Here is a 10,526-nt window from a genome sequence, read left to right as displayed (position 1 = left end):
AGCTTGTTAGGTCTTTCACACTGAGCCGAGAGGTCTTCAGGGATTGTAAGTTTCAGCACCTCGTTCACATATGGGCCAGGGTCCTGGAAAACCTTCTCGAAGATCAGGTCCAACAGTGCATCAACGTAGTCTGCAGTGCAATAAACAAAAAATAATGTTTACAAGAAAATGCACTAGAACCAAAAACTTTTGTGCTGCAGTGTTGTCAAGTGTCTCTTCGTATTTCTCCTAATTTATACATTCTCCTTATTTATTATTTTGAAAATCATCAAAAAAATAATTCACATTTTATTTGTGTTTATTTTCAACCTTTTGTGTAATTGCCTGTGTGTCCATCTTTATTTTTTTTGTGGGTTTCAAATAAAAGACTGTAAAACTTACGGAATGTTGGCTCTGCTTTCACAGGCTTTGCAATTCATTCTCCATGCTTAGATTTGGGGAAGTTGACTGTACAGAAGCTCACCACCTGTAGATGTTGCCTGTGGTCAGTCAGTATTTTCATTGTAATGCCGGGCAGCCAGGTAGAGTCTTGGGTGGAAAAACAGTACTTTAAAAATCATAGTATACACACTAAACTATAATCAACTAAACAGATAGTGATGTTTTATGTAACATGTAACATTACATCATGTGCTTTTGTTCAACAAACCTGTGCTTCTGAAGTGAGGCCGGAGAGTTCTCATGGAAAGCTGGGTGCCAACAGTGCATTTCACTGGTTGGTCAGTCTGGCAGGCAACGTGATGCACTACAGACTGCTGTACAGATGTGCTTGGCTAAACACAAAAGGAAGGAATATGTTATGTGTCTGTTTCTCATGTTTTATGAAACAAAGCTATGTAGACAGAAATGATGATTAAAACAATCAATCTGATAAGGCAAATTGTGGCAAATCATAATCCGAGCAAACCCATGCAAATCCCTCATTTCACATTAGATTTAGTAAGCGAGCAATACATATTGTGTCCATTTTCTGTGTCCATGCCTTCATATAACTAACGTTAATCGTAGCACAGCAGACAGGTAACCCCTGTCTCCGGCTCCAAAGCAAAGTAATGATTGCTTGACTGCACATAAAGTTTTGGCTTTCGGCTTGTACACAGTTGTGAAGCAATAAAATGGCGAATCCTTCTTCAGGTAGCCAGCGTAATATGGGAGGAGATATCCAGCCTGAGGGTGGGAGTATTCAGTATACTGTTATGTAACAGTACGGGTGAAATCCAAATGGCTCCTTTAGAGACACATTTCCTGACTCAGCCAGTTTAAAAAACTTGACTTGGTGGTGGTAAATCAAGTAAAGCAAGAAAAAGTGAGTTTTGCATAATATGTCCCCTTTAATATTAATATGATTCTTAATGCACCTGCATCATCAATCAGTTGTCGTGATTGCCAGTTGTCACTGCTGCAGCGTTATCACAAATTAGCCTAATTATAACCAAACTACTATCTCCTTGATAACTCCTCTATCGTCATGCCTAGCATAAACCTACACCTGGACACTCATCGTGGATCATCAAAATACCTATTACGTGTACCTCTTACCATCCATCCATCCATCCATCCATCTTCTTCCGCTTTATCCGGTACCGGGTCGTGGGGGCAGCTGTCTGAGAAGGGACACCCAGACTTCCCTCACCCCGGACACTTCCTCCAGCTCCTCTGGGAGGATCCCAAGGCGTTCCCAGGCCAGCTGGGCGACATAGTCGCTCCAGCGTGTCCTGGGTCTTCCCCGGGGTCTCCTCCCAGCGGGACGTGCCAGGAACACCTCCCGAGGAAGGCGTCCCGGGGGCATCCGAACCAGATGCCCGAGCCACGTCAACTGGCTCCTCTCGATGTGGAGGAGCAACGGCTCTACTCCGAGCTCCTCCCGGGTGACAGAGCTCCTCACCCTATCTCTAAGGGAGCACCCTGCCACCCTGCGGAGGAAACTCATTTCAGCCGCTTGTATCCGGGATCTTATTCTTTCGGTCATGACCCAAAGTTCATGACCATAGGTGAGGGTAGGAACGTAGATTGACCGGTAAATCGAGAGCTTCGCCTTTCGACTCAGCTCTCTCTTCACCACGACAGACCGGTATACTGACCGCATTACTGCGGCCGCCGCACCGATCCACCTGTCAATCTCACGCTCCATCCCTCCCTCACTCGTGAACAAGACCCCAAGATACTTAAACTCCTCCACCTGAGGCAGTAGCTCTCCCCCAACCCGGAGGGGACAAGCCACCTTTTTCCGGTCGAGAACCATGGCCTCGGATTTGGAGGTGCTGATTTTCATCCCAGCCACTTCACACTTGGCTGCAAACCGCCCCAGGACATGCTGGAGGTCCCGGCCCGAAGGAGCCAACAAGACCACATCATCCGCGAAAAGCAGAGATGAAATCTTGTGGCTCCCGAACCAGATCCCCTCCGGCCCGTGGCTGCGCCTAGAAATTCTGTCCATAAAAATAATGAACAGAACCAGTGACAAAGGGCAGCCCTGCCGGAGTCCAACATGCACCGGGAACAGGTCTGACTTACTGCAGGCAATGCGAACCAAGCTCCTGCTCCGCTCGTACAGGGACCGTACGGCCCTTAACAGAGGGCCCCCGACCCCGTACTCTCGGAGCACCTCCCACAGAATGCCACGAGGGACACGGTCGAATGCCTTCTCCAAGTCCACAAAACACATGTGGACTGGTTGGGCAAACTCCCATGAACCCTCGAGCACCCTGCGGAGGGTATGGAGCTGGTCCAGTGTTCCGCGGCCCGGACGAAAACCGCATTGTTCCTCCTGGATCCGAGGTTCGACTATCGGCCGAATTCTCCTCTCCAGTACCCTGGAATAGACTTTCCCAGGGAGGCTGAGGAGTGTGATCCCCCGATAGTTGGAACACACCCTCCCACCACCACCCCGGTCTGCCAGTCCAGAGGCACTGTCCCCGACTGCCATGCAATGTTCCAGAGATGTGTCAACCAAGACAGCCCTACAACATCCAGAGACTTGAGGTACTCAGGGCGGATCTCATCCACCCCCGGTGCTTTGCCACTGAGGAGCTTCCCAACTACCTCAGTGACTTCGGCCCGGGTGATGAACGAGTCAACCCCCGAGTCCTCAGCCCCTGCTTCCCCCACCGTAAAGAATGTTGGTGGAGAACTGCTTCCCCCTCCTGAGGCGCCGGATGGTTTGCCAGAATTTCCTCGAGGCTGACCGATAGTCCTCCTCCATGGCCTCTCCTAACTTTTCCCAGACCCGAGTTTTTGCTTCCGCAACTGCCCGTGCTGCCGCTCGCTTGGCCTGGCGGTACCCGTCAGCTGCTTCAGGAGTCCCCCGGTAGGACTCCTTCTTCAGCTTGACAGCATCCCTTACTTCCGGAGTCCACCACCGGGTTCGGGGATTGCCGCCATGACAGGCACCGGAGACGCTACGGCCACAGCTCCGGACAGCCGCATCAACAACAAGTGGAGAACATGGTCCATTCGGACTCAATGTCCCCAGCCTCCCTTGGGATCAGGTCCAAGCTCTCCCGGAGGTGGGAGTTAAAGACCTCTTTGACAGAGGGTTCTGCCAAACGTTCCCAGCAGACCCTCACAATACGTTTGGGTCTGCCAGGTCTGTCCAGCTTCCTCCCCTGCCAATGGATCCAACTCACCACCAGGTGGTGATCAGTTGACAGCTCAGCCCCTCTCTTCACCCGAGTGTCCAAGACATACGGCCGGAGGCCAGATGACATGACCACAAAGTCGATCATTGACCTCCAGCCTAGGGTGTCCTGGTGCCATGTGCACATATGGACACCCTTATGCTTGAACATGGTGTTCGTTATGGACAAACCGTGACTAGCACAGAAGTCCAATAACAAAACACCACTCTGGTTCAGATTGGGGAGGCCATTCCTCCCAATCACACCCCTCCAGGTAACACTGTCGCTGCCCACGTGAGCGTTGAAGTCCCCCAGAAGAACGACGGAGTCCCCGGTTGGTGCACTCTCCAGTACCCCTCCCAGGGACTCCAAGAAGGCCGGGTACTCTACACTGCTGTTCGGCCCATAAGCCGAAACGACAGTGAGAGACCTATCCCTGACCCGAAGGCGCAGGGAAACGACCCTCTCGTTCACTGGGGTAAACTCCAACACATGGCGGCTGAGCCGAGGAGCTATAAGCAAGCCCACACCAGCTCGCCGCCTTTCACCGCGGGCAACTCCAGAATAGAAGAGAGTCCAGCCTCTCTCAAGGAGTTCAGTTCCAGAGCCCAGACTGTGCATAGAGGAGAGCCCGATTATCTCTAGTCGGTACCGCTCAACCTCTCGCACTAGCTCAGGCTCTTTCCCCTCCAGTGAGGGGCCCCGTGGGCTAAGACCCGGCCACCAGGCGCTCGCCTGCGAGCCCCAACCCCAGGCCTGGCTCCAGGGTGGGGCCCCAGTGATGCCGATCCGGGCGACGTACGCGTCCTCGTTTTTGTCACTATCATTGGGGGCTTTTGAGCCGATCTTAGTCTGACCTGTCACCTAGGACCTGTTTGCCTTGGGAGACCCTACCAGGGGCATTAAGCCCCGGACAACATAGCTCTTAGGATCATTCAGGTGCTCAAACTCCTCCACCACGATAAGGTGCCGGTTCAAGGAGGAGGTACCTCTTACCATTACACAATAACAATAAGACACCCTATTAACTTATAGTAATGAATTAATCCATTAAAATTGTGAGATGGTCTCGATCCATGATAGTAAGCCTGCATTTAACCTACGGCACTGTTTAATTATGTCAAAATGCGCATTAATTAAAATCTTGCATATGCGAGATAGTAACTGGCACATGCCAGATAGTAAGTCGCACTCACAATATAAAAACAAAACAAAACATCCACGTCACCTCCAGGGCTCCGTACTACGATCTGCTAACCATTTCTAAAACATTTGATCTTAAATGGAGCTAAAACTGGCTAAACATGATCAAAATCTGAATTGTATGTGTACTCCATGAGTCGAAGGAACCCTGTCATCTTCTCTTCAGTCTCCTCCTTGACTTTTAGGCTCACACAGGTACTTTCTGTTAAATGTACTACAAGGGACTTTTACCTGGTAATGAAAAAGTCTCTGTTTAAATACAGAGGCCTCTGACGACCCACATAGGCAAACAAAAGCAGCAGATTGGCTTTGTCTGTAAAGTTATAGTTACCCTTGATGCCTGTCACCAGGTCAAATTCAAGTCATTCAAACTACTTGAACTATTTGAACAGGAATGATGGATTAAGGAATGTCACAGCCTGAAGAAAGAAGCTACGCTGTAATCTGATGGAACAGCATGACATCAAAGTATACTTAGGCTACCGGAATCCAAAAAAGAAAATCCAATTAATTGTTGTAGCTTTAAATAGTAACAACCTTTGGTGTTTTAAATACATTCCCTCAAGGTTATACTTCAAAACCATTTAATAATACAATGGGAGCCCTTAAAACTCTGTAAAGTAAGTTTAAAAATATGGAAAGGTTATCATAGCGCAAGGGATTCTCATTCATCTGTCATTGTAAATCAGGAAAGTCGTGGATGGATATCATTGTCTGCCAGCACTAAAAGTTGTATTTCTGACTTGTGGTGACAATAAGGTATTCATGCCATTCTTGGTGTTTTCTGTACTTTTCATGCAATGAGTTTTTCCTGCTGCAGTGTTTCAATTCTGCAATAACACCAGCATGAAAAAGTCAAGTCATGTTGTACACTATATCTCAGGAAGTACCATTATGTAGTGCTCATGCAATATTAATAGGCAGTTTTCAGTTAAATTTTGGCTATCAATAATAATTAATGATTATCAGGGATAGTTATTGATTATGATAAATAATAAGATCCAATTTACATTAGATCACCTTGGGGTACCACACTTGAAAAAGGGAAAAGACAGCAAATTCACCAAATCAGTTTTATAAAAAAGTTACAAAACTATTAGTTGTTGACTCTGAATAATAATTAACTCAATAAGTCTAACCAAGATTACCATGACAGCTAGTACTGTTCAAAGGATTTTGTTCTTGACAGAGGTTGGCAACATTCACTGATACAATATGAAATAGAGAGCATATGGGTTCAAAAGTATTTGATTTAACGCAAAGATGAAAACACACAATCTAACTAACGTGTATTATATACACTGTGTGTGTGTGTGCGTGTGTGTGCGTTTTGTAAAATATGTGCATGTGTGTGGCAGAACATGGAAAATGGTGGTGCTTGCATCATGTGCTCACTGATATCACATGTATGGCCCTATAAAATCCAATTTTTTCCCAGATTCCATTTTAATTTTCGGGAGTTCCATTTTTTCCATTTTAATTTTTGGAAATCCCATTTTTTTACCTTTTACTCTTATTTTACTACCAAAAACAGTGTGTTTTAAATGTGAATAACTAAAATGTACGGAGCCCCAGAAATGACATGGTCAAAAAATAATTAAATTGTGGCCACAACGTGTGCACAATGCTATATAGGTTACCTTGGCAACGCGGTACATACAGTGAACACTACTGTAACTGCATGGCTGCATTCAGTAGTATCATTAAACGCTCAGTTGAGAGTCTGACACACATGATGCTACTTTCAAAGGAGATGATGATGATAAGATGGAGTGAAAGGCACTGCCTAAATGCGGGATAATAAGGTATTGACTAGAACAGAATAAGATAAGACACTCACTTTAAGGACATCACATAGGCTATTGCAGTTTCAAGAGAAGGTGCGCTTGATTTGCTTACCGAGCTGTCCAAGAATGATGTTAATATTATTAATTAATATTTCATGCGCGCATTATACTTACTTCGTGGTATTTCGTGAGCAGGTATATTGTGGCCACAATTCAATTTTTTTTTTGACCATGTCATATCTGGGGCTCTGTAAAAACGTATACAAATTGAAAATTTAAATGTCATTCATTGATGTAATTAAAATAATATAAGAATAAGAAAAATAATAAGAATAATATATTGTATGCCTGTACTGACATGATTTTGATTTGATTATTTTATTTTGAACATGTAAATTAAAAAATAGATCAGTTAAAACAGTAAAGGAAAAAAATATGGAGGAGGAAATGGACAGTATTTCCACTTCTATTAAAAATTGTTATCTTGATTTACATGTACAGAAAGTAATCCTTCTTCAATTTTATTGAATGAGCATATCAGCCAGATTCCCTGTGGGTTCAGATGTTTTCTGACTGATGCGTCAGCTATTCATTTATTTTTAATTACCTATATTCAGTTATCCTATTACATTGTTACATGTAGCAATAAAAGGTGAAAATTATATGTTATCAATGACTGAGCAATCTCTTGCATCAGTGCTCTTTCCTTGTTTCTCACATGGCTTTTGGACAGTACATGGTCATTGCACGTATTTTTACGCTTCCAGTCAACTGAGTGTTGGCAGAATTTACAAAACAAAAGTTCACCTGACACATACAAGTCGTTTGGGAACTGCTCAACTCTGTACTGATGGGTTAATGTCAAGTTTCTCTGTTTTTTTGTCGACAAAGACGGAGTCTTGGGCAGCCACTTTGCCATTCTTACATTGTTTTGAAGGGGAAGGGGCTCAGTCTGTGGAGGAGGCTTGTTGTGCCAAACAGATTTGCTTCCCTCCGTGCAGTTTTCCTCAGACATACATTCCTTTTCCACACAAAAACAGCATTTCAGCGAAATTATCTAAAAAAAAATAGAGTATGTTTTAAGCAGCCAATTCTGCGATTCCATCATAGGGAGAAATCATAGGGCCCTACACATGTGGATGTGATGCTCCAGGCTCAAGGAATGGTGTGTGTGTGTGTGTGTGTGTGTGTGTGTGTGTGTGTGTGTGTGTGTGTGTGTGTGTGTGTGTGTGAGAGTGAGAGACGCGATGCCAGGGTTAAAGAAGATGGTTACCCCGAGTCTGAGTGAAGCATAAAGCAAACTAACAATAACCTATCAGATTATAATAACACCCAACACATGTGCATACATCAACAAAAAAAGGTGCTGGTGGTTGCAGGAGAAGGTCGGGATTCCAATATTAAACAATGAAATTAAGCAGAGGAGGAAACAGTTTGCCATTTAGGATAGCAGCTTTGTGTTGCTCAGATTGTGGAGTTAGCTGTAAAGCTTTGCGTCTGACTGACCTGGAATACCAGCAGGACCGCATGTCACTGCAGTGAGGATAAGTACTTTGGGCTTGCAAGTTGCAATTGCTGCTCTCAGCAGAAGAAGAGATCTTGAGAACAGGCAGCCCTGGTGGGGAGATGGAGAGGAGCGTTGGAATAGAGAGGGAAAAAGGAATGTGTTGGAGTTTTGACTAGCTGGTCAGAGCATTAACTGGGTATTCAAAACACTCTGAAGCTTGTAATCTAGCATTCAGTTCTGAAAAAGATAAGAAAATGGATGAGAAGTGTCAGAAACCTCTTTCTTAAGCGGTTTCTAATTTGTAGCATCAGATGGTAACATAAACCGTGACTTTTGCAGACAGCTGGCAGCCAAATTTTAGTTCAGCAGTTGGATGAATCAGTGGATCATATAAATGATTAAGTAATAAAAGGTGCCAGAAATTGTCAGCCTCCTGCATCTCCAATGTGCAGATCTCTCTTTTATACCTCTGCCAAGGCCCAACAGTACCCTTTAATTAAATCAAGCCTCTTCAAATATAGCGTAAAAACATATTTAAATCTGCATTATCCAGATTTTTATTTGGGTGCTTATCAAACTATAATCAGTCATTTATTGCATATCAGTCACCCAATTGCACCTGAATGTTTCATCAAGCTTCATGCATTATTCCCGGAGAAATTTATGTAAATGTCATAAAACATCTCACAATGTAAACAAAAGCGAGGTAAAATTCTCGTACTCGCCCTTTAATGGATTGAGTTCCATTTTGTGGAAGTTTCTTGGAAATCCATTTGGTAGTATTTGTGTATCTTGCCGACAAACCAACCAGCATGCCAGCAGACACTGGGGAAAACCTCTTTAGTAGGGTTAATGGCAGTTGTATTAATCGATACTAAATAGCAATATGTTATTAGTTGCAGCCAGAATGTGCTTCTTGCTTGGATGCAAAAGTATTTCTAAGATAAAAGTCATTGATGAAACTTCAGTGTAATGTTGTTCTTGTTTGCTATGTGGTTCTGTGGATCAGTGTGGTACTGCACTGGTCCTCTGACCACTCCTGTATACATTGATCTGGTTTTGAGTAATTCCAGTTTTGTTTTTCCCTTCAATAGAAGCACTTGTTCGGGTGCCAATTCCTCGTGATCTGGTGGATTTTCTTTGTGTTGAGGTAAACAGATACATTTGTTGATCTCTATACTGTCACTATTAAATGTTAATCCCAAGTGCTTTTCAAACTGCTTAATCCCAGGCTAAAGGAACTGTTAGCCACAGGCTAAGAAAGCGATCAGATTGGCACACCAAAGTGGGCTAAGCAGACTTTAGCTTGAGGCTCAGGCTAAGAGGTGCCAGTGTGAAACAGGGCTAGTGTAAACACAGTAGTAACACAACATTCTAAAACCTTTGGCTCAATCCAAAACTTTTAGAGGTGAAGCGTTTAGCCCTGGGTTTAGATTAACCTTGGGTTAACAGTCTGTGTTTGAATACAGTTAAGTCAGTGCTATCTTTAGCCTAAAGTATATGTGGTGTGAAAACCCTCAAGTTATCTCTCAAAACATTTTCCAGTGTTGCTGTACAATTCATCCCAAGATTTCCTGCAAAAAATATGGTCACATTCTAGAGCTAAGACTAGTAGTTGATGAATCAGTTTGTCAATAGCATATTAATCTACAATAGTTTTATAATTGGTGAATTGTATTAAAAAAATATTTTTAGCAAATATAAAGATCTTTTTGCTTTGGGTTTTGGACTGTCGGTCAACTCAAAGACATTTTACATATACTACACATTTTCTCAGGACCTTTTTTTTCCCTCAGGATTGTTTATAGACAAAACAGTCACAAGATTCATTTATAATGAATTCCCTAAATAATTAGCACGTATATATTATAAAAGGCCTTAGTAGATTAGTGTTAACTGCCATAAATTGGCAGTTATTTAATGTTATTCCTTAGTTATTGTCGTGATGTATTTAATGTTAGTTTAACACACTTTTTGACCCATGGCTCAATATAAACCTAGATTTAAAAAAAAAAAAAAAATTAAAAAAAAAACATTTTATTTATGTAACATTTCAATAACTTCTGTATGATGCTTGTCTGATAGCATCAGAGGTGCAGTGTTGGCAAACCGAGTGAATGGATGAGCCGGCTGCGCACATCCGATGGTCTGTTAACTGCACAGGTCCCTCACTCAACTAAATAAAGAGAAATGTCCCACAAAGCAATGTTTCAGAACCAAACAAAAGTAATGTAGTAATTATAACTGTCTTTGGCAACTTATATGAGGAAAAAAAATACCGCAGCTGTAGTGCTGTGCGACATAGACAAAATGTTATATCCTGATAAAGCTAATTATATATCCCTAATAGCGATATGGCGCGTCTTTAAGTGGTAGGAAAGATTAGACGTGTGTAACCCACATTACTTAACC

At 43.4% G+C, this 10,526-nt stretch overlaps 1 long non-coding RNA gene across 1 annotated transcript; it reads right to left on the bottom strand.

The window, feature by feature from the left end:
• LOC119018774 lies at positions 1-1,312 on the bottom strand. The gene is made up of 3 exons (XR_005074860.1): positions 650-1,312; positions 382-528; positions 1-130 (listed from the first exon to the last, which is right to left on the bottom strand). It is a non-coding gene; the product is annotated as an uncharacterized LOC119018774 (long non-coding RNA).
• Positions 1,313-10,526: the final 9,214 nt, after the last annotated feature.

This window comes from Acanthopagrus latus, chromosome 4 (genome assembly GCF_904848185.1).
Source record: "Acanthopagrus latus isolate v.2019 chromosome 4, fAcaLat1.1, whole genome shotgun sequence".
NCBI classification, from domain to species: Eukaryota; Metazoa; Chordata; class Actinopteri; order Spariformes; family Sparidae; genus Acanthopagrus; species Acanthopagrus latus.
Note: the sequence above shows the minus strand (reverse complement) of the source record. Positions and strands in the feature narration are given on the sequence as shown.